The sequence below is a fragment of the Chrysemys picta genome, chromosome 10, assembly GCF_011386835.1.
Source record: "Chrysemys picta bellii isolate R12L10 chromosome 10, ASM1138683v2, whole genome shotgun sequence".
Taxonomy (NCBI): domain Eukaryota; kingdom Metazoa; phylum Chordata; order Testudines; family Emydidae; genus Chrysemys; species Chrysemys picta.
In genome coordinates, this window is record NC_088800.1 from 75,735,665 (window position 1) to 75,760,818 (window position 25,154).

At 39.7% G+C, this 25,154-nt stretch overlaps 3 protein-coding genes across 9 annotated transcripts in view; 2 read left to right on the forward strand and 1 right to left on the reverse strand.

Annotated features, from left to right (window-relative positions):
- Positions 1-25,154, reverse strand: part of C10H7orf50 (chromosome 10 C7orf50 homolog) — a 196,069-nt gene that overhangs the window by 72,132 nt on the left and 98,783 nt on the right. The window lies entirely within an intron of this gene.
- GPR146 (G protein-coupled receptor 146) overlaps positions 1-25,154 on the forward strand; it is a 66,057-nt gene that overhangs the window by 19,052 nt on the left and 21,851 nt on the right. For 2 of the 3 annotated variants that reach the window (XM_042853167.2, XM_005289146.5), the window contains exon 1: positions 22,855-22,981. The exons of the other annotated variant lie outside the window; for it this stretch is intronic. The gene's annotated coding sequence lies outside the window, so the exon portion shown is untranslated. Of the gene's footprint in view, positions 1-22,854; positions 22,982-25,154 lie in introns of those variants that run through there. 3 annotated transcript variants of the gene reach the window in all.
- The window catches only part of GPER1 (G protein-coupled estrogen receptor 1), a 68,214-nt gene continuing 65,937 nt past the window's right edge, over positions 22,878-25,154 (forward strand). The window contains exon 1 of the mRNA XM_065560045.1: positions 22,878-22,981. The gene's annotated coding sequence lies outside the window, so the exon portion shown is untranslated. The remainder of the gene's footprint in view (positions 22,982-25,154) is intronic.

The following is a 25,154-nucleotide window of genomic DNA, read 5'->3' on the forward strand; positions in this document are numbered from 1 at the left end:
TGCCAAGAAGGCTAACGGCATTTTGCACTGTATAAGTTGGGGCATTGCCAGCAGATGGAGGGACATGATCATTCCCCTCTATTCGACATTGGTGAGGCCTCATCTGCAGTACTGTGTCCAGTTTTGGGCCCTACACTACAAGAAGGATGTGGAAAAATTGGAAAGAGTCCAGCGGAGGGCAACAAAAATGATTAGGGGGCTGGAGCACATGACTTATGAGGAGAGTCTGAGGGAACTGGGATTGTTTAGTCTGCAGAAGAGAAGAATGAGGGGGGATTTGATAGCTGCTTTCAACTACCTGAAAGAGGGTTCCAAAGAGGATAGATCCAGACTGTTCTTAGTGACAGCAGATGACAGAACAAGGAGAAATGGTCTCAAGTTGCAGTGGGGGAGGTTTAGGTTGGATATTAGGAAAAAGCTTTTTCACTAGGAGGGTGGTGAAGCACTGGAATGGATTACCTAGGGAGGTGGTGGAATCTCCTCCCTTAGAGGTTTTTAAGGTCAGGCTTGACAAAGCGCTGGCTGGGATGATTTAGTTGGGGATTGGTCCTGCTTTGAGCAGGGGGTTGGACTAGATGACCTCCTGAGGTCCCTTCCAATCCTGATATTCTATGATTCTATGAATCACAGAATAATGAGACTGAAGAAGAAAACACTGCTTAGAACCTGAAGTCTGCTGCAGTGACCTGGAAAATATATATTTAAAAAAACCCAAAAGCAAATACCAAAAAATGGAACACAAACTTTCAAGCCTAAAAGGCAAGAAACAAATGCAAAGCTTTAAGGAAAATATTCCATTAGCCTCCGACAACCATGTCTAAGCACCATGGCAAATTCCCGAGCTTGTGGAGGTGGGGGAAAGTTGAGGGAAAGTGCTGCACACTCAAGGCAAGCTCTGCAGAACTGGAGCATTCAGACATAACGAGACTCTGAGATGGCGTGTCAAAGTACAAAAGCAAAGCATTAAAAGCCCAGCGATAGGGCAAGGCCTCAGGTCCCAAAGCAATGTGCTCAGTCCCCACGGAGTTGAGACTTTTCGTGGCTAGAAGGGCAGAGCTACAAAGCCAAGCCTTGAACAAAATGCTAAAACAGAGGGGGGCAAACTACGGCCCGTGGGACCATCCTGCCTGGCCCTTGAGCTCCCGGCCAGGGAGGCTAGCCCCCAGCTCCTCCCCTGCTGTCCCCCTTTCCCCACAGCCATGCCGCAGCGCAGGCAGCGCTCTGGGCAGCGGAGCGGTGCGCTCCTGGTGAGCAGGGCGGCAGCGTGTTTAGCTCCGTCCAGGCGGCACGGCTGCCAGACATGCTGTTCTGAGCGGCATGGTAAGGGGGCTGGGGCCGCGGGGGTTGGATAAGGGGCGGGGGGTCCTGGGAAGAAGTCAGGGGACAGGAAGTTGGGGGGGGTTGGATAACGGGCAGGGAGCGGTTGGATGGGGGATGCTCGGGGGGGCGGTCAGGGGATGGGGGGGGTTGGATAAGCATGGGAGTCCCGGGGGGCCTGTCAGGGGGCGGGGATGTGGATAGGGGTCAGGAGATGGGAAACAGGGCGAGTTCGATAGGTGTGGGATCCTGGGAGGGGTGGCAGGGGTGTGGATAGGGGTCGGGGCAGTCAGGGGACTGGGAGCAGGGGGGTTGGATAGGGGTGGAGTCCTGGGGGGGGGGGGGTTAGGGGCAGGGGGTCCCAGAAGGGGGTGGTTAGGGGACAAGGAGTGGGGGGGTTGGATGGGCTGGGGGGTTTTGAGGGGGGCAGTCAGGGGGCAGGAAGTGGGAGGGGGTGCATGCCAGGCTGTTTGGGGAGGCAAAGCCTTCCCCACCCGGCCCTCCATACAGTTTTGCAACCCCAATGTGGCCCTCGAGCGAAAAAGTTTGCCCACCCTGTGCTAAAACATCGAGATCATGCTCAAAAGATTAGGAAGGAACCATTGCACCTGCAGGGCCAGAGTCCATTGTCCAGTCAACAGTCTTCTGTTTAGTACGTGTAGAGATCACAGTCTGCTAACTTTAAATTAAAGAATCAGCCTGGAAGATAGGGACATTAAACAAAGAAGACAAACTGGAATGCTTCAACAAACTATCATGATGAAGAAGGAACTGACTGGAATGTTCAAATGACTGAAGGTCCAGAGAGGCATGAAACCACTGTTGGGGGAATATGGCTTATGTCCCTGGCCGCTAGTTTTGCCCTTAGAGACTAAAATAACTTTTAGAGATTGGGGAGTTCTACCAGTCTCTCACTAGGAAGCATGTTGACATCAAATTGAATTGTTTATTTAAAAAATTTAAAGTAAAACATGCCCCATAGTTACTACAGGATTTTCAGTATCTGAATGCAAACTTGATTCCCCACGCTGTAAGTTACCTTTCACATTCAGCAGTAACTTTCCACACATACCATGCCTTGTCTGTCTGCAGACTAACGGAACAAAAATCAGATTTCTGATGTGCCCCTTTAAAAAAAACTGTACCTACTGTACTAGTAGGTACTTCTCAAGCAATTTATCTTTCAGTCTGCGAAGGCAGTTTGGCTGATTAGCCAACAGCCCTAAGCTATACTTTGAAAAGTAGTATTTCAACACTTGACCCTTTCGTAAATCCTCTCATTTTTATCAGAAAATAAAAACCATTGTATCTGCATAAGTATAGTTAGAAAATTATGATTACACAACATTGTATCTGGGTTTCAAAGTTTTGAAGTCTAACTTAATTATAGAAGGACGTCTACAAATCAGGGTCTGAAAAGTGGTTTTTCCATTTATGCAGGTTGCAACAACAACAAAGAAGTCTTTAGGACATATGGGAGTGATGGTTCAGGCTGCTGTATGTGCTATTACATGCACACTGGTTAATCATAACAGGAGTTACACAGCTCACTAACCCATACATAGGCTTGGAAAGATTAGATTTTTATCAGTAAATGTCAATTTCACCACACACATACAAACTCAGGAAAAAATATCTCCGTCTTTAATAATGAACTCTATAGAGAGGCAAAGTAAGCAAAAAGCTGCTTGAGAAATTATTAGAGTTTGAATTAAGAATATTTACTTTGTATATTTTGACATGTGATGTTGACAAGTTTTAAGTTATAAGCTTTAACTTTTTGAATCTTAGCACCTATTGTCACTAAGTAATTATTGCCTGACCCCTTACTGATGGGTCCCCTCCATAATTTCCTGCAAGAAAATTTAAAATAGAAAAAACAAAAGAAAAAGTTTAAATATCCATTGAAATTATTAAAAAAAAAATCAAATCCTGCCAAGCCTACCCATATAGTGGTGGATGGATAGTACATTTTCCATTTTTCTGCAACATCCCTGCTTTTGGTAATTTTGTAAGACCACTCTTCCTATAAACAATAATTCTGTATTGAGGATTTTCTTTTACCTTTGTGCGTGTGCTGTTGTTGCCAATACATGCTATCCGATTTCAGCACTTCGCTTCAATCAATCTCCTTTGGGCAGCTAGCATGTATGCTATTTGTGTTGGAGAGAGATAGGCCCAAAAAGATCCTCTCCCTGATACCTGCTTGGCCTTCAGCCAGCATCAAGAGATCTGTGGAAGCACAATTCCTGTATGTTTCAAGAGACTGCTTACTGATAAGACTGAGGAAGTCAGGAAGAGCTGACATAATGTATGTCACGCACATTCACAATTTCAGAGAAAACCAGCGCCCTGGGAAAGAATTGGTCATCAGAGATGTTAGGATTTCAGCAATACAGTAAATTAAATTTGAAGCCATTCAACTCTGACAGTGATGTATCTGCTGAATTTTTATCTATGCAGAACAGACACAACATGGCCAGCAACACAGTAGCAAACATCTGCAGCAGCAACTGCCAGTTTCTTATTGGCCAGATTAAAAGACTGCTTACTGTCTGTCCAATTCTATGTACAGAATAAAAAGTTAAACTCTAACTTAGACTTGTCAGCCCTCATATTTTATTTGGTTGAACAGGGCCAGAAAATGAGAACTCTTTACAGCTCAAAGGATTCCACTTCAACCCAGAAGTTTGTTTCTAAACTACACAAGTACTGTATCAAAAGTGAAAAATACTAGCTGTATTACACTGTGGAAAACGCACAGAAACTCACAGTGGGTTCCAAAGTCAAACTAGTTACACCATCTTCCATTATAAATCTTGTCTGCAGCAATACTCTTGTTTGTTTAGCTTATTGTGTTTAACTGAAATAGTGTAATTTGGTTTTGATCAGAAAGTACTTTCCTTCAAAGCTACCCTTTCCTTAATGACAATAAATTATTTTTTATTTATAAAAATCTGATGTCCTGTATTTAACAATATGCTTGAGGTTTATGTTAACAGAGTATTTTCAGTGGGGTGAATGAGTTGAAAACTGCTTCAGCTTAGTTAGCAGATGATTCTTTTTGCAAGTTGGGAGGTACTCTCCATTTATCTGCCCAAACCAGAACCCGGACTGAATAATATATTCAAAAGAAATGCATCAGGTTAAAGTGAGGACACTGGTGGCTCAGCTGAATCCTACGGTTTACAGGTTTCAAATCGTAGCTAAGGAAACAGGGGTTGTGACACACTGCAAGCTGGGAGAAATGCTGTTCATAAAGTGTGATGTTAAATCAAGTCCAGTCTGCCAGCTCTGGCAGTTGTTCAGGTTGAAGTTAAAGATCCCACGAGAGCATTAAAAAAAGGGAACACTTTGGTATCCTGGCCAAACTGCCTTCTCTCACTTAATGTCACCACAGATGTAACTGCTTCCAGAGCAAACACTCATGGAATGTTGCAGCCACATAATGGCTGCCAATTTATTTATATCCAATCACACAGAGCAGGAATTAAATATTTTGTAAAGCACATCGGAAATCTGATGACATAGGGTCTTGGCATGTTTTCATATAAATGCCAAGCATCTCAGCTTCTGGGGTATTTTGAACAAAAAAAAGTGGCACAAAGCAGGTCTTATTGACATTGTTACTCTGCGTTAGAATTCTTCAACCTCCAATTTGGTAATATTTTGCTTGGAGCATCTACAGAACTTTATTATTGATACAATAAGCACTGACAAAAAATACTAAGTGGTGTTGGGATTTTCAAATGTAACCCTTCCAGTTCTAGGAGATAGGATATCTCCATTAATTTAAAATTTAAAAAGTTTTACACTCAGACATCTAGTAGTGGGATAACACTAACCAGCAAAAGTGGAGGGAGCATTCTTTGCTCCCCAGAATCTCTGGGGGGATGCCAAAAGATAACCATTCATATTGACAGGAGGCACCATGAAGCAGTCAATGTCATATTCTGTGCAAGCAGTTTGATCCATTAGACAGTGGTTGGAAGTGGTGAATTCTAAACCTGATCTAGTGTTACGATTCACGTTGTGAGAAAAATGGGACAAAAATAACCCCAAAGAACCAGGAAGGCTTTTCAGACCCATTAATTACTCTTGAAAAAACAGATGGATTAAACTTCCCATTAACTGGATGGCCTTGACATTCCATCATCTGGAGTGCCCTAGGAGTTTTGTCAAATAAGAGAGCACAGGCTCTCTCTCTTTCATGGATGAGTTGGCTCTGAAAGTATTAAATGAATCTTTAAAAGATACTCTAAATTGAGAGGGCATATACAATCTCTCTTTGTGAATATTAATATTTCTCACAGGCAGAATAATCAAAATGTCACTCTCCGACATAAGACAACTTCCTCGCTATTCAGAGATATCACCCAAATTCTTGTACCTGGCACAAAGAAAGATAAATACATAATAGCCACTTATATAGCCCTCTACATGTTTAAAGCATGATACAATTATTGCCTAATTAATCAATTCTAAATCACAGATTTTCTTTTTTTTTTAAATCTAGCCTCCAGCCATGCCAGATGGGCAAAAACCAAAACATAAAACAAACAAAAACATTCCCATCCGATAGAGATTTATTCATAAAGGGGAAGAAGCTTCCAAATTCTTCCAGGATAAACTGAGGACCAGATTCTGGCCCCTGCTCTGGCAGCACTAAGTAGCCAGAAAGCCAGATTAAGAGCCTATCTGAAGACTCTCTGGAATCCCCAAGAGTCATAGGTTGCAGCTCCTATGCCACTTCTCTTCAAGTTCACAGCGTATGGGTTCAGCTAGACAGCTGCTGCATCTGTCTGAACTCCAGCTGCTCCAACTGCCCCAGGGTTCTAAGGGCAGCCAGGCGTTCATCCAAACAGCCCAAAGGGTGCTCAGCCTCACGCCAGAGACTCACCCTTTGCTAGCCTTGGGATTAGAGAGAGCGTAATGGTGTCCTAAAGCCACCTTTACTTCCACACTCAGCATAGCTTGGCCAGATCATGGAATCTGGTCCTGAGTGCCCAGTGCAAAGCCAATAGCTACATATTTTTTTTTTGCTTTTTAATGCTATGAAGTAGATGCTTCCCCAGATCAAGAAGGAACAACAGAAGTCAGGGATCTTGGTGGGGAAAGGAGATCAAACTGGGACCTTTCCTCCAAAAATGAACAATCCACCTAAACAGTTCCTTTCCAGTCATTGTTCCAGTGCTCACAGATTTTTTTCATTTTTATTGAATATAATTGTGTGGGTATTCCCTTACTTTGTGGGTGATTCTCAAGCTATAAACTGACCAGTTTTACATCACTCAGCCCCAGAAACAAGATGGAATATTGTTTTCCTTTAGTTTGAGCTGGGAATATCCAGGTATTGTTCTCTGTTTAACAATGGATATTTGCCACCGACAGGCTGAAAATTAACTCCTCCTTTGGCTGTATCCTTTTTAACAGCATAAGAGCAAGAATTTATTCTGTAATTCAATGTCTAAACCTGTGAAATGCCCAGAATCTTCAACTCTCATTGGTATCTGTGGGAAATGATGGCGGTTAACCCAACTCAGCTTTGGGCCTTTTGTGTTACCCTAATGTATGTTGGGTCATATTTTATTCACATATACTGTAACATACCTTCCAAAATACAACAGATTATTCTTTTTTTTTTTTTAAACTTACTTTAGGGTCATTGCAAAGAAGAAGTTTTAGAAAGAAAATGTTGATAACCAACAATTTAAAATTTTGTTATGTCCCAACATGGGAAATTTAAAAAACTCTCACAAGAATCACACACTACCTAGCATTTGTCTCTTTAATATGTACTATATTCTTCTTGGCAGCCACACATTTTATGCACACGTTGAAAATGTAGTTGCAGCACTTACAAATTGAATAACCTGGTTTTTGGTCCATGAAAATTGCTTATGTGAAACATCTCACAAAAGAAGAACAGGAGGACTTGTGGCACCTTAGAGACTAACAAATTTATTAGTTAGTCTCTAAGGTGCCACAAGTCCTCCTGTTCTTCTTTTTGCGGATACAGACTAACACGGCTGCTACTCTGAAACATCTCACAAAAGGGCTCCTTGGCTTCAATAAAGCTTCTGAAAATCAATTTGTAAGTATCTAGACTGCAAAATTCATTATTTGTCTCTACCAGTTTAAAGAAATGAAGAACAGTATGTATGAAGCTCAGCATTTCAGTTATCATCCATATTTAGCACTTTTGCTAAAGAATTTCTAAAATATTAAGTCTACTTAATAAAGAAACTATTCCTTCAACCAAAAGTTGTCTGATTTACAATGCAAGCAAATCAAAATAGTCTCAGGGTGGGTGTCTTCATCACTCAGGGGACCTGGTAATTAGATAAACATTCATCAGTCTGAATCCAGTTTAGGCCCATAGTTACAGAAAGTTACTATCTGATGGCTGCTCACTGGTTAATATGAGATGAGCTGGTGTTCTCAGTCCAGCTCCTAATGAATTGTGTGCACATAATAAAATCACTAGTTAAACAATGAAATACATAAATAATATTTTGCATTTCTATGGTGCCTTTCATCTGAAAGCCTTAAAGTGCTTTGTGAACACTATTTTAGTTTTACAAACACCTTTGTGAAGTATCTCCATTTTACAGATAGGGAAACTAAGAAATAAAAATATGTCCAAGATGACAGAGCAATTTAATGGCAGAGCTAGGAAAAAACCCAGAAGTCCTGACTCTCAGTTGAGTATTCTAACCACTAGACTACACTGTCTCTTTTTACCTCTGATTCCTATTGTAGAGAAAGAATACACAATATCACAAAAGGTAACACTATATATTTTTTATTTATTTCTAACCAATGATTGTGAAACAGGAGCCGAATGTTTATGTCAATTTACAATAGGGCCTCCTTAGCCATATGCTTATAGCAAGAGGCCCCAAGGCATATTTGGGAATGGAAACATTCTGAATTCAGCTCTTATCAAATTTCCAGCCCAGGCTATGTTTTTCATTAGTATACATGGTGTTATAATAAATGATGCACTTCCTTTTTCACTTTATGCTTTTAACATGTGATAATATTTCTATGAATGTTTTGTGTTACTGAACCACACTAAATCTGAGAATCTATTTTATGATGAAAGGTGAAAAAGACAGATTAAAAGCTGAGCGATGCTGACACAAATGTCTAGTTTAAATTCTCCACTGGGGGCCAACCCATTGCCAGTGCCAGCTCCCTGGGGACCCATACTTGGGGGGGCTGTACTAACAAAAGGCCAACAATGAGCACATATTCCCAGATCTTACAGAGAAGATGACTACCAGTTTACTCCCTACATAGCTGGCCTAGAAGAATTCTGCTTTCAAAACAACCCCCCAAGTCATGCACCTGCAACCCACTCAGCTGCCAGACCCTTTAACCCCACCGTGCAAATGGGTAGCGTCTGGAAATCTGCCTAAGGCTCCACACATCTGATTTTCACAAGGGTCTTTCTGCACAAAAGTCAGCCCAATTCAACTTTTGTATCAGCATTTTAGTAAATATGAATAGTGGGGAAAATATCAAGGAGGCCCAGAAGGAAAGATGTTTAAGAGCAATTTAGGGCTCTTAGGATTTACTAAATGTATCAGGCATTACAAAAATGCTATGGTGTTTTCCCTCTTTATTCTGACACTTACATCTCAGATAGCAATCTCAGGATAAACAATAAGCTAAATGCTACTTTCTTTCTTCTGTTAACTGGAGATTTGGTCATATTAAATGGAGATCGAACTGATGTTTTGCTCCCTACAAATACACCAGATTCTAAAAATCATTTGTATTGTAAGGGACAGAGTAGACTGGTACTAGAATGTAGACCCTAAGGCAGGATAACAAGATCCCACGACAATTTTTAATGCATCAGATTATTCCCCACAAGATTATCCCTCCACACAAATCTCCCAAGTCTTGACGGGTAAGGAAAGTCAGCAGCAAAGAGGCTGCACCAAAAGACATTCACTATACTCTGTGTGGCAAACATTACTGTAGCCTAGCTGCCAAGGGACAAAGGGAAAGGGGTAAGGCAAACAGCCCCAGGGCTACAGGGCCTCTGTGTAGATTGCCTTGGCTTCTGCAGATCTTGGGGAATCTGTAGACTTTGGAGGTTAAACTGCAATCATTCTGTGAGGGGCTCAGAAGGGGCACAACTTTCCTCTATTTCCAGTGAAACAAGCCCAGAAAACCCCCACAAAGATGCCCTGGTAGAGTTTTCCCTCCTCCATTTCCACATCCTATGGGTTTTTCCACAGAGCGGGGTGATTGGCTCCTATACAGTCAAGCAGGTTACCACAGCTCCAAAAATAACTGCACTTCGGCAATAAAGAATAATTGCACCATCCATTCTCAGACCTTATTTTCTGGTGTAGTCTGAACTGGAATGTTTACACTGACAGATAAACAGAAGTAAAACAATTCTCCTTTTGCTTCATGAACTGACAGAATCAAATATCTGCATTTTATGGTCAAAACTGAATAGGGATACCGATGATGGCTACATTTTAAATCAAATTAATTCTATCTAGAACATTTGAGGTTTTAATAAGAGAAAAGTGATGAGAGTCAAACGAAATGCCCAGAGTTGACTCAGGCTCTCTCTAATTTTTGTTACTATTTATTATAAAACAGACATGTTGTTTTACTAATATGGTGGTAAAATAAATTAAACAAATAATCATAGAAAATAGCTGTGGATAACGTATAACTCAAGACAACACACCTCTTAACTGAAATCTTCCGTTGACGGCTTTAACTAATAATCAAAGTGATTTAAATCATCAATTTTAACCTTGATTTAAATCATGGTTTTTAATCTTGTTTTGCATGTATACTTTTCAGTTACTTTCCTATAGAAAGATTGATTCTCATTGGTTTGTAACCATTAAAACATGTTGATTTGAAACTAAATGTAGAACAAAAGTGGTGCTTCTTTTTACTAACCAGGATACATTATAATTATATATATTTGTTTAAGCAATTATATAGCTTACCTTACATTTATTCAGCTTCTTAATTTTTGTTACATTTTTTGTTATGCTAGAAAATGGTGAATGATGCATTTCTTATTTACTAGACCATGGTTTCTTTTAAATTGTGATTTGTGTCAAGTTCTATTTGGATGGAAATTCAAATTCAATTAAAACGTATAAAAATATCATTTAATTTTTTTTTAATTAAACAAAAGTACCTTAAGAACGCTATATACATAAGAAAAAAGTTTATCAAAAAGTTGCTCTAAAAGTTTCCATTTAAAAGTAACAGATTTATTAAACACAGGCAGTATTATCTGAAGTTAGGGAACTGATTGTTTCTGGTGACTACATCCCTCTCTCGTACCCATTTTTATTCATATATTGGGCAGAGGCAAACAAGCTTTGACTGCTTATTTAACTCCTACTTGGTTTCTTAACTTTGAATGAACTAGTCACTGAATTGAACTAGTTGAATAAACTGAAATGAAGAAAATAGTCTCTCTGCACCTGCAGGAGAGGCTTACTGCTGTCAATAGTTGGTTTGGCACTTCAACAGACTCTGGTTTCCGGCGCTTAGCCAGCAGCTTCTATCAGTTCAGTGGTTTGACTTTCTGTAAAACTTAGATGCCAACATGTACTGCTCTTTCTTTCTTTAGTTGAAATGATTTTAATAATTATATTAAGTTTAGGCCTTAACATTGGTTGTCATAATTTCAAATTTAATTCTAATTTTTGTTAAAAAACAAAACCTATATTTAAATTTTTAAAAATCCCTTTTTATTTTTTTAAAACCCCATTGATTGTTAACCACCCTACAGCTACTTGAGACAACCACTGTAGCAAATATCAGAGGGGTAGCCGTGTTAGTTTGTATCCACAAAAACAATGAGGAGTCCGGTGGCACTTTAAAGACTAACAGATTTATTTGGGCATAAGCTTTCATGGGTAAAAAACCTACTTCTTCAGATCCATTAAGTGAAAATTGCAGAAACAAGCATATATATATATATATTGGCACTGTAGCAAAGAAGAGTGAACATAAGGATCTACCTTAATGAACTTCACATGTGCTAAGGACATCCGCTACTGTTAAACTGCAGTGCATAATGAAATATATGTGTCATGGCTAAAGGGCTAGCTGCATCTCTGACCCCTCTTCTGGTCTCACTGGTGTACACCACACAGGTGTTAGACCTCATGTACTTATATGTTCTGGGGTAGAATCCTGAGATTATCCAACACTTACACCGGGTCCTAGGCTATAGTACCCTGCGTATTGACCATTCTTACCAAGCAGGCCTAGTTGGGTACCTGTGTTTCTTTCCTTTGGGAATGTATGACCAATGGATTACAATGACTCAATCAGTTTCTTAATTTTGAATGAACTATTGAACTGAGCTAGTTGAATAAAATGAAACAACAAAAATGTTCTCTCTGCACTTGCAGAAGAGGCTACAGCTGTCAAAAGCTGGTTTGTCCCTTCACCAAACTCTGGTCCAAATGACCGAAAACAGCCTTTTAAAAGTGTTGTTTGATCTTAACAGCTGGAAAAAAGCATAGCATAAAAGACAAAAGGATTTTAGAACAACAAGAGGCCTCCATGCATGTGTATCTTACCCTACAGCCTGGCTGGGGTCTAAGTCTCAGCCACAGTAACCTGTGTGCTCCTGTTGAAGGAGTGCATGTCTCTTTAAATCCAACCAAAGTTCTTTGTTCCAGGGGCTCACAAGCTTGGACCTGCTACCCAAAACAAGTTTGGCAAGCTCCGTAGGGGGTCGGAGCCAGAGAATCAAAATGAAAGCCTCAAGCACTGTCTTCTCAGGTGTTTGCCATGAGAAGCATACCAGGAAACACTCCCCTTCCTGCGTGCATTTCCTAATTCATCCCCCTAATTCTTGTCCTGGCTCTGCAACTTCTCACTCAGCTATCAAACTACTGGTCCTGGACTCCAAATTATACCTTCAGTTACTCCTGTGCAGTGCTATTGTTTTCAGAGGATGTCAGCAGTCACACCTGTGCAAACTCATTTAAGGTTAATTGGGTTACACAGGTGTCACTGAAGGCATGATCAGAAGACAATGGAGTTGTACGGGTGTTATTTAGCCAGCAGAGTCTGTGACTGGTGATGATGCATGAGATGAAAAGGACCAAGAGGGAATTTGTGGGGCTGCCAATTAGAAAACATCTTTTCATACTTGTAGATGGAATGAAATTGTAGATTAAATGATCTATGTTCCCTGTTGCTGAGAAGGTACATATCGGTCACTTGGGAAGGTTCTTAGGAAGAACACCATTGGTGCTTCCTACTGAACACCGTTCGGGCAGTGTAAAAGCTGTTTGTTGGCACTTTTCCCGACAAAATACTTCCACCCCCTACAAGCGGGGTTTGCGTTGTCGGTAGGAGAGCGCTCCTGCGGACAACGAGCCGTTTACACTGCCACTTGCCACATCAAAACTTTTGTTTTTCTGGGGGAGGGAGGGAAGGGGGAAGAAGCTTTTTTAAAGCACCTATGAACAACAAAAGTTTTGTCATTCAATTAGCAGTGTACACAAAGCCTTAGTATCAAGCTATTTACAGTCAAGTGGATGCTAAGGAAAAATTACTATTATTGCACCATCCTTTTAGTCTGACTTGCAGGTAGCTGGTTGTTCAGAGGCTAATATGAATGGAAACTGACTAATCCTAGTTTGTTTCCCTCTGCCTGTACTTTACCCAAGAAGTGCAAAAGGAAACTGACTGGACTGCTAAGCAGTTTCCTCTCTGTTATTCCTCTGGGTGTTTCCTTTTGAAGTGCAGCCCTAGATGGCTGCTTATGCACAACTTTTCAGGTCACCTTAAAGTGACCCCCTCCCCATCTTTGCGGTTGCTAAGTATAGAAACAAACAATTCATTAATTAAAACAAGTCAGTTGTATGCCATTTCAGGCCTTCCTATTTCTGTTCAAATAATCTTTTGTGAACTTAAGAAGTAGGTATTTTTTGTCCTAGGATTTCAGACTACACTGCAGAAAATGCCAAAATTTCATAGACTGAACTAAGGTAAAGATGATTTGTATAACATATGAACAAGCCATGTCTGAAAAAGCCATTTATCTTTACCTTAAAGGAAAAACGCATTTTACAATCTAGAAGCAAAAATTCAAACTCTAGAATAGGTCCAACTAGTTTCTAACATTTTCCTACTATATTTAGTCGATAAGTTAACCCCCCCCCCCCCGCCACTCCATCATACACACACATAAGAGTTTTCACAGCCACATTTCTTCTTCAAAGATGTAAATCCATATGTAAAGTTCATATGGACTGATTCACATTAGTCTAACTTGCAAATAGAAAGATGAGCCACTTTTATGCCAGAGCACTGTAATATAACAGTATTAAACCATCAAATACTGCCAGAAACAGACAGGAGTGGAGGAGCTTTGTCGCTGCCCTAAACGCCAGAAGTGTAATAGGAACATGATGATGATGAAACCATCAAACCACATGCCACTGTCTTCCAAACCTAACACATAAATCGTGAGTATACAAGTATCATATTGGTGCTTCTCAAACTTTTTCATGTTGTGGACCACTTCTTAAGACAAGCACCCCTTCTGGACAGCTCTCCAGATCTCCTAACTACCCTCAGCAACTACAGTGCTTGATTACCAACCCCCCAATCCCATTAATTAATATTAAGACAGTAAGGAGAAAGGATTAAAATAAGGTTGCTTTAACGTGATGGCCATGGATTCTTGGTTAGATTCCCCCATTCCCACTTTGTATATGGGCTGTTTATTTCCTTTCCCTGACTAAATGACTTTACTGTCACAATCATTGAATTTCCTGTTATTGCAAACAGTCCAATTTTAATCCACACAGGTCAATTTGCAGTTTTGTTCCATTCTCTCTTCCTCTCAAATTTTGGTGCTAACAAGTGTAACCACGGTTGAAATTACACCACAGAGATACCTGTCAGAGATAGAGAGAGAGAGTCATTAACAGACTGAATTTCCTGTTCAGCAGCAGTCCTAAGTAACAACAGCATAACTTTTTGGATGACTTGTTTGAGAATTGCAGCTTTAACTCTATATTTCTTAGGTTTCTTTAACATCCTTGAAAAGGAATATGTACTCCCACTACTGAAACCTTAACATCTTCTTAAAGATTTGTGAGTGGAAATTTTCTGCAAAAATTAGGAGACTACAAGGGGGGAGGCTCAATCCTACATATTTTTAGGAAGTAGGGGGAGGAAAGACACTTTGGTCTGTTGGTCATGAAATCCTGCTAGCTAACCATAATCTTCAACCCACTGTCCTCATGCCACAGACTTCCTATGGTCCATAAAAAAAAGTCCCCTCACCCATCTCTGTGGGTACTGCTGCACTCCAGGCTTCATAAAGGGAGATGAGAGCAATGATGAGCCCCTCTCTTCTCCCCCAGCTTCAAGCACTTCTCCTTTCTCATTCCCCCTCCTAACCCAGGATCCTGTGAAGGGAATTCTAGTGATTGAAGGCTCCCTCCACTGGTGCCTGCAATGTTCTCCCATCAGGCAGATATTAAAAAAAGGTTACCTTAGCAGAGGGCTAAATGTTGTAAGCACCCAGAGGATAACAGTGTTATAAGAAATAGCCAACATGGATTAGTCAAGATCAAATCATGCCAAACCAACCCAATTTCCTTCTTGGACATGGATATTGACCTAGTGGAAAGAAGTAGATGTGATATATCTTGATTTCAGTAGGGTTTTGCCATAGTCCCACATAACTTTCTCATAAGCAAACTAGGGAAATGTGGTCTAGATGAAATTACTATAAAGTGGATGCAAAACTGGTTGAAAGACTGTACTCAAAGAGTAATCAATGGTTCACTGTCAAACGGGGGGGATGCATCTAGTGAAGTGTGTGCAGGATCCGGTACTATTCAATATTTTCATTAATGACCTGGATAATGGAGTAGAGAGTAGGCTTACAACACTTGCAGATGACACCAAGCCGAGAGGGGTTGCAAGCACCTTGGAGGAGAGCAACATAATTATTATAATTCAAAATGACCTTGACAAATTGGAGAATTGATTCTGAAATCAACAAGATGAAATTCAATAAAGGCAGGTGCAAAGGACTTCACTTAGGAAGGAAAAAATCAAATGCACAACTAACAAAATGGGGAATTCTTGGCCAGGCAGTAGTACTGCAGAAAAGGATCTGGGGGTTACAATGCATCATAAATTGACTATAAGCCGACAATGGGATGCAGTTGCAAAAAAGGCTAATATTACGGGGTGTATTAACTGGAGTGTTGTATATAAGATATGGGAGGTAATTGTCCTGTTCTACCTGGAGCTGGTGATGCCTCAGCTGGAGTACTGTGTCTAATTACGGACACCACACTTCAGGAAAGATGTGGATAAGTTGGAGAAAATCCAGAGGAGAGCAACAAAAATGATAAAAGGTTTAGAAAACATGACCTTTGGGGAAAGGTTAAAAAAATCTGGGCATGTTTAGTCTTGAGAAAAGATGACTGAGGGGGAACCTGATCACAGTCTTCAAATATTTTAAGGATTGTTATAAAGGGAACTGTGATCAATTGTTCTCCATGTCCACTGAAGGTAGGACAAGGAGTAAAAGGTACAATCAGCAGCAAGGGAAGATTTAGATTAGATAGTGGGGAAATTTTTCCAACCTGAAGGGTAGTTAAGCACTGGAATAGGCTTCCAAGGGAGGTTGAGGAATCCCCTGCACTGGAGGCTTTTAAAAGCAGGTTAGATGACACTTGTCAGGGATAGTGTAGGTATACTTGGTCCTGCTTCAGAATAGGGGCTGGACTTGGTGACCTCTTGTGATCCCTTTCTCCCCTACATTTCTGATTCTATGACCTGTAGCCTTAGGAGGCTTGTGGCTTCCCACTCTAGAGCCTTAAGATGTTCATCTGGGCTACCAACATTCCTTAAGAAAAACACTAAGGCTGGAGGGGTGCACCAGAGCTTTAGGAGGTTCTTCAGCCCCAAATAAGGCAAATCAGGCTCATTAGGCCCCTGCGGAACCAAAACCAGTTTAATTAGGCCCTAAAAAGTCTCAGAGGAGATGATGGGCCCCCAAGTTCATGAGAGGGACCAATGAGCACTAGGAGTTTTCCCTCAAAGACTCTGTCTCCTTACAGTCACCTCTGCATGCCCAGATCTCCTAATGTCTGCAGGAGCAGGACTCTCTTCCTACAATCTTCAGGAAGTACACAAGGAGGGAAGATAAAGGGAGAAGAGAAAGGAGATTGGTTGAGGGGAAGGGGCATTTCCCTTGTCTCGACCTCCTGAAGGTCTGCAGAAAAGAACCATGTTGGCAATTGCTTTAATAAAAAGGACCAGTGTATTATATTATACATGTTTGAATTAGTCCCGAATAGCTAAATAAACTGATTTAACTTTTAATGACATTTTTAAACAACAGCTAATATAATTACCGAAAGTATGCAAAAACAAAGAAGCAAACTGAAGCACCATTGTAGTCTCCAAATACATCTACACCAGGAGTGACCGAACAGTGAACTTTAGTAGATCCCTTTTAACCACTCAGATTAGAGATCAAATGCAAATAAGCCTATGTATAGGTTTTCTAAGTACAAGAGACAGAGATATTCATGTCTCTGGCCATTAGCACCACATCCACTTGTATGAAATGCAATAGGATTTTATCAGCTGCCACTCCAGCATAACTGGAGATTGAGGGTTTCAAATACTTTTAGGGATACAACAAAGGGTAAGGAAAATCTCACGCTTTTAAGAATTATGCGGAAACATATTGTTGGTTATATATTAAATAATACTATTACTTAATCCTCTGCATAGCGGTATTTTATCTTTATATGAACCTGCCATACGTATTAAAGTGAATTCAAATTGTTTGCATGCACTGAGAGAGACGATAGATTTGTTCCTGAATTTTAAATTAATACTGGAATAGTTTATAGAACTATAAACCCTGTCAGCCCTGGCTTTCACATTTATCTTGAGCACACATACTCTTGTTTAGTAATTAGAACGAAATTGCCAAATTCAAAACAAGGCTTATTTCCATTGCTGTAGTTAGCAATACAAGGTGTTGTCTCTTTAGTAATAATATGAGTCAGGAATGTGTTGTATTATGAGTAATATAAAGCCATGTCAAGGTGCAGTTCTGCATACTCTGGATTATTTGCATTCCATAACTATGAAATCCTTATCTTGCATAGACTGAAGGGTAGTACTTTGTTAATATATATATATATATATATATATATATATATATAAAATGCAATTTTCACCAGTTGTTTATGCACATCAAGAGGAAAGATTGTTTTTGCGGTTACAAACATGAAAAGGCCAATATCACTTTTGCTGTGTACTTGGAAAAACACTAAAGAGATATGGGTCTGCTTTTAGTGGCATTTGAAAGCTCTCTAGATAAGAAAACTAAAAAGTGGAGACGGATCTAGATTAGCACTGTCATTTTAATGTGATAACTATCAAATATGAAATCTGATTTCAGTCATAAAATGTTGATGGACGCACATAAACAAAAATGATATCTATGTTAATGTAACTCCAATTAGGTTTTTCCATGTTAGAGTGTCCTAGTGTGAGCATCCTAAATTGTTTTTCCAGTTAAAAACTTTTAGAAGAAGCTTCCTGCTTCAAAAGTTAAGAGTATAGCACTTCATTTTGGGCCTGATGCAACTCTCAGGGAAATCAATGCGAGTATTTCCACTGATTTCAAAGAGAACTGGACTGGGTCTTATTATTGCAGAATCATGCAACACCTCTTCATATCAGAGATAGGCACGAAAAGATTTCAATTACCAAGCAAACTGATTTAACAACTCTAAATAGAATGGGGTTTTATGTTTGATTACCCCCCCCCCCTTTTTTTTTTTGGAGCTGGGGCGGGCGTGGAACAATGGATGGGAAGGGGGGCTGTTACTTACTCAAGGTTTTTATGTTGGGGCAAATCCTACTCCCCTTACTCATGAAAACTACCCATGAGTGTGAATTTTGCATGAATGAGAATAGCAGGATTTTGTCCATTGTTGGCAAAGAGCAAAATATTTGTGTATAGCACAGACTTTTCTAATAGAACCTCAATTATCCATCCTCCTCACTCCTGTTATCTAAATACATGGTCATGTCCCTCAAGTGTGTCAGGAAGGTTCAGAAGTTTGCTAGCCAGCTTCCCAAGTTAGCTGGCTCAGTGTGAGACCCCTCAGTCCTGTTATCAACAGGGAAACTGGCTGGGTTTCTATAGTAGAAGTGTAGACTCTAATGGCTTCAAATATTTGGATAGTCAAAGTAGCAACATATTGAGGTATTTTGGTGGGTTTTTTTTTTTTTGAGTTTTATAACAATTTTAATTGTTTGGTAGCTGGAAAAATGAACAAAACCCCTCAAATATACTAGGTTATAAACATATAGGAAAACAGTTCCTGCTCTTAAGACCTCACAATTTAAAACTTGCAAATTAGTCTCATTCATGAGAGCCAGTCTGCAATCTCAATTTTTCTTACATTAATTACCAAATTCACTAAATGAATATTTTTATGACTGGATACTAATTAATATTTTGAATACTCACACACCTAATACAAATGAATTAACCAGACCTCAATAGATCCAAATATTATTATTATATTTATTATTTCTCTTACGCTTAAACAATTATACTGAAAGATATTATACTGGAAAAATTAGATAAATATTAACTAAGAGCATGACCACTCTTGAGAAGTACCTCCATTCAGCTTTCCATATGTGTCAATAACTCCCATTGATGTTTGTACACGTTATACCATATAGCAATGACACTATTGTATATCCACTAATTTACTAATGTTACACAAGTAAATGAAAATGTAATGTATTTCAACACATGCACTTGAGTAAATATAAAGTTATATTGCAGCCCCCACAAAAATATTAAACAACTAAGCCCTATTTTTTCTTTAGTCTGCTGATGAATTCAACTGATTTAGTCATTTTTAACCTAACTCAGCAGATATAGGCTATTGTATTATATATATTATTAAACATTCCTTAAAAACCTAATGTTTATTTATCATACTTGCATGAACAAAACCAAGGTCCATAGAAGACTGTTTTTATTATTTAACATTTGTATACAGAATACACACCTGACTTTTCCACTGACTGTATCAGGTCTGCTGATACTCCAGAAGAAACTTCATTTGAACCATTCAATGAGTTCAGCTTCATTTGAGCCATTACAATGCACTTAGTAGTCAAGGTTCTGCTCTAATCAAATAAGACTTTTATGCTATCCACATTACTTCTAACTAGAAACATGCAACAGCTTTATGGAATCGTCAAAGGGGACTATACCAACGACACTGTTATATCTCATACTGTATATTACTCAAGCTAACATCAACAAAATTGTACATTTGACAGATAGTATTCCTAGAAATTAATGTTGAAATGTATGCTGATGAGGATCCACAAAGCTCTAAGAACCACTCAAGCCCTGTAATGCTTCTGCTTGTTGGAGATGGGGGTGGGGAGCAGGGGTATGTTAGGGTACATTTACCCTGCAAAAAAACCCCTGTGACAGTGAGTCAGAGCCCGGGTCTACAGACTCGGGTTCATGCTATGGGACTAAAATAGCAGTAAAGACTTTCCCCCGTGGGCTGGAGCTTGGGCTCTGAAACTCAGCAAGCGGTGGTGGGGATGTCTACATTGCTATTTTAAACTCTGTAGTACGAATCCAAGTCTGCAGACCTGGGCTCTGAGGGGTACGTCTACAGGACAAAAGAAGCCCCTGTTAACAGCAAGTCTCAGAGCATGGGTCAACGGACTTGAGTGTGCAACGGGGCTAAAAATAGCAGTGTGGACATTCCTGTTCAGGTTGGAGCTCTGTCTCTAAGACTCTCCCCTGTTGCTTGGTTTCAGAGCCTGAGCGGGAACACCTACACTGCTATTTTTAGCCCCGGAGCACAAGCCTGAGTCACTTGACCTGGGCTCTGAGACGCTCTGCCAGGGTTTTTTGTTGAAGTGTAGATGCACCCTTAGGCCTTGGCTACACTTGCGAGTTACAGTGCAATAAAGCAGCCCTGGGTGCCCTCGCTCACTCCCTGTCCACGCTGGCAAGGCACGTAGAGCGCTCTGACTCCGCAGCTACAGCACTGCTGGTACTCCACCTCGGCGAGTGGAATAACATTTGCTGCGCCCCGCTGGAGTGCCGTGGTGCCAGTGTGAACGAGGTGTTGCGTTACTGCGCTGTGATCAGCCTCCAGAAATGTCCCATAATCCCCTTAAGTCAAGTGGCCACTCTTGTCATTGTTGTGAAATCAGCTGCAGGAATGCGGAAATGCCCTTTCAAAGCTCCGTTTCGGTGAAGCCAGCTGTTATCAGCTCTGAGAAAAAGCAAGCATTTACTGTTTACTTTGAGTGAGTGAGAGAGAGACGTGAGGGGGAAAGGGGGTCTGAACTTACAAGACTGCATGCTGACACACTCTCAGCACCCCAAAAACCCACTCTCTCTCCCCCCACATACACACAACACTCCCAGTCATACTCCAACCCGCCCCCCATTTGACAAGCACGTTGCAGTCACTTGCATGCTAGGATAGCTGCCCATAATGCACCTCTCCCAATGCCACTGCAAGTGCTGCAAATGTGGCCACGCCAGTGCGCTTGAAGCTGTCAGTGTGGACAGACTGCAGTGCTTTCCCTACTACGCTCTACGAAGGCGGGTTTAACTCAAAGCGCTCTACATCTGCAAGTGTAGCCATGCCCTTAGTGTGCAAAGCAGCCTCAGAGGAGCTCCGAACAGGCTAAAGTGAGAACTACTGGGGCATGGGACACGGGATCCTGCCTTAACTGAGGCACAGGGTGCAGAGACCCCTATAATACAAGCTGTGGCCACTATTCCAGCTGTAGAATAAAACATGCAAGGGAGCCTTGTGGTCTGGCTAACGGATGGAACGGGGAGAACCATTTCATCCCTCAACCCTTACATTTGTTGTCTCCACAAAACCCATTTATTGAGGTTTATGAATTCACCAGTAAAGCATATTTCACATTACATTTTATAATCTCGACATCCATCATGGGTGTTTTCTCAACTGTAAATCACAACAAATCAAATTTTTGTGTGTTTCAAAATACAAAATAAATAAAATCCTATCCACATAATGGGCTAACTGCCAAAAGTGTAATTAATATATAAATATAAAATTGTACAAGCCATTTTAACAATAGAAAAATCATCATCCAGAGCTGCCGAACCTTTCTTACTCCATATAAATACAACTCGGAGGGGGGAAATGTGCATCTTATCTAACAACTTAACAGCCAACTAACAATAGAGCATACTATGGAACTGCTGACAGACATAACTACAGCAGAGTTCCCAGAGCCACTATATTATTCTATAGATTATAAATAGGAAATATTGGAGTCATTCTTTTACCTTTTCTAATGTCTAATCTCCTCAATAAGCCACAACATTATTTAATTAGGCAATTGTGGTTTACCTGTAAATACTGCTAAACAATATACGGTTCTGCTTTTCAGTTGTTCACTCTAGGTTGATTTAAATGTCTTTTGTATTGTGAAGATTTATCTTACAAGATAATTTAAGAATAAAAATAAGCAACTAATGGTTTCAGGAGCTGAAAAAATACATTTTGGGCTTAATCTTACTCCCACTGACATTAAGGACAAATTTCCCATTGACTTCAATGGGAGGAGGATCACTCCCTTCTTCTGTTAATAAAAAGTTGTGTTACACATTGCTGATTATTGCTGGGGGAGGAAGGAGAACCTACATAAATTAAATTGCTCATTATGGTCTGAAGTACAGGCAAATTATTTCAGGGTCATCTGAATCCAAGCTAAATAACTGGAATCAATGTACAATACACTCTTTATTCAAATGCAACTAATTTAGATACTTAAAATCTCATTAGTTTAAAATAAAAAATGTTTATAACATTGAATGAGCAATTGATATAGTCTTCCTTAGTGATATCTTATTATTAAAATCATGACATATTCTTGTTGAATGACTGAACATGTTCCTAGAACGTGCCATATTACAGTAGTATAAACCACTGTAAGCATGTTTTAAAGACTGCCCTAAAGTAGAATGGCTCTTATTTTCACCCCTAACCTTAGTTATACCCTGGATCCACTTAGTATTTGCTTTATGTTATGCAACTGTATTATAGGTCTAACAGTTCTCAAACCAGCATAATGCTTTTTTAATATGTGCTTTTAAACCCCCCCGCCCCCAACGTGTACATAATTGTGCACACTGTTACACAGAATAGGCCTCAGAATAGCGATCAGACCCCATGATTAATGCCCCTTAACCCTCCTGACTTAATCACTTAGAGATATCACGGTGGAGGGGTTGTTTTTGTAATAGACCTCTCAGCCAATCAGAGCATGCAGCTAAAGCTTAAAGGATTATACATGTCTGTGTATGTGTGGGGGGAAGTCACATGTATATACAGAGTTCAGTAACACTAACAAGAGTGGTGCAGTGGAGTCAGCGTTCTTTTTCTAAGCTCTGCTATTGTTTATTCTTAATAGAGAAATGAGATATCGGAGGTTTTGCTGAACTTATTCTGAAAAAGGTTCCAATACCAGCAAAATGTTTCTGCCTGCGATCAAGAAACCCATTTGCTACAGCCTCAAACAACAGGGTCGTGCTTACCGGGTGAGTTTTTGACCAGTTCACATTGTAGCTTGCTCTCATTTTTCAAGCAGCCTGCATAATGATTTAGGTAACACAAACACCAACTCTGTGGAGCTGAATAGTTTCTTAATCAGAAGACAACATGCAGCTTATATGGTGCACCTCTAGAAAGAGAAACCATATTTTTAAAATGTGTGCATGTTGCTGCTTTTATTATGGACTGTTCAAAGGAAAATACTACAGTAGACTCTCTTGTGTGCACATTAATCCTCATTCATTTCCATCATATTAACCTTGATTTTTCAACTATTGTTTCTTTTCATTTTTGTACAATTTTAAAAGATAAATTCATTATATCCTTATTTTTAACCCCTCATTGTTTATTTTAAATATGGAGTTCTGCCAGCAGAGAATTTAGTCTGTTTATTCTTTTAACAAAACAGAAAAAATACATCCCCTGAAAAACCAGTATACTTACTGGAAAAAAAATGTTCTTTTTTTACATAATATTTTATTCACAGCTACACTAGCAAAAACTACAGTAAACTGTACTGTGAAATATAATTGGAAAGTAGTTGAAAGACATTGCAATATACTACAGTCAGAAACAAAATCAATTAGTCACCGAACCAATTATTAACCTGCTTTTTCATTTACTCTGTATTACAACAGAAAGTAAGCCAGACTGAAATTTCATCATGATACAGATTTGCTTAGTACTTTTCAGCAATTACAAATATAAACTATTTCAAATAAACTATTTATTTTAAGCTGATTAGGTATATATACTATGCTCATCACTGTGTGTATTTTCTTACTGCACCTAATAGAAATTAGGCCCAGCGTACACTAGGGCTTTAACTGTCAGTTGAACTTTAGGACTCTCTTTATAAATTAAAGAACCAGGAAAAAAAGGACAAAAATGCTATTTCCTTTATCACCGTAACATTCTTGTGATGCACTCTGTTGGCCCAATTCAATTCAAATTAGAGTCAAAAGAAAAGTCTCCCACTGAAATCAATGGAAGTTGGACTGGTCCCCAAATTAGCCAAGGAAAATGGCAGTCAAACATTTTGAATAAGATAATTCCTTTGAATTTCTGTTCTTGATTTGTAATAATGACCTTCAAGGAACGGAAAAGAGAACTGTACATATTTTGAAAAAGCTAAATATAGGCCCCAATCCTGCATATGCTTAAATTTATGTTCTAGTAGTCCCAAGATCCCTGTTGCTAACTGTGGTTCAGCACTGATGTATATTTTACATCCATGCGCTGTGTAAAAACAATTTGTCATCCATTGCAAAAAACCTGGCTGTGATATAAATTAATTACTAGTCAATCTAAAGACTACAATGTAATTGTAAGTACTGATATTTATTTCACTGCTGATCATTTCATTATTATATATTTGTATTGGGGTAGTATATAGAAGCATCAATCAGGATTTATGGCCCCTTTGTGCTAGGCACTGTAAACAAACAACGGACAGGTCCCTGCCCCAAAATCTTGCAGTTTAAATATATGATGAGGGACAAACAAAACATACAACAGATAGATGGAGAGAGAACAAGATAACAGTGAGACAGTTAATATAGGTGGCAACTGCCTAGCCATTATCAAATATTTTGTAATCATCCCAGCATAGCTGAGTTTTTCAGAAGGATTTGAAGGAGAATAATGTAGTGGCTTTCTGGATTTTTATGGAACGCTTTCCCCACGCATATGGGGGGGGCATTCAAGAAAGCACAGAAATACTTATGGGAAAATTTGACTAGTCTCTGTTCTGTACAGCAGCTTGCTCAGTACAATCTCATGGTATAGTCTGATTTTTAGCTTGGTGTAGAGACCTTTGTTTGACTAGATGTTGTCCATCCTTCCAAAGTGGTGTTTGCTTTTCCTAATCTCATATGAATATCTTTATTGCAGACACCTTCAAATGTCATCACACTCCCCAGATAGCAGAATTCTTCTATCTGTTCGATTTCTCTTCCAGCCATGTACACCTTTCCATCTGTGGTCTAGTTTCCGACCTTCATAAACTTGTTTTTTCTCAGCTTTTACTTTCAATCCAATTTTTGCTGCTTCCTGTTCTACCTCTGATGTAAGGGCCATATGTCGTTCCATGTCATACTTAGTAAAACAATACTGTCGGCAAAGTCGAGGCTGTGTAACTCATCCCTGCTAACCCATTTG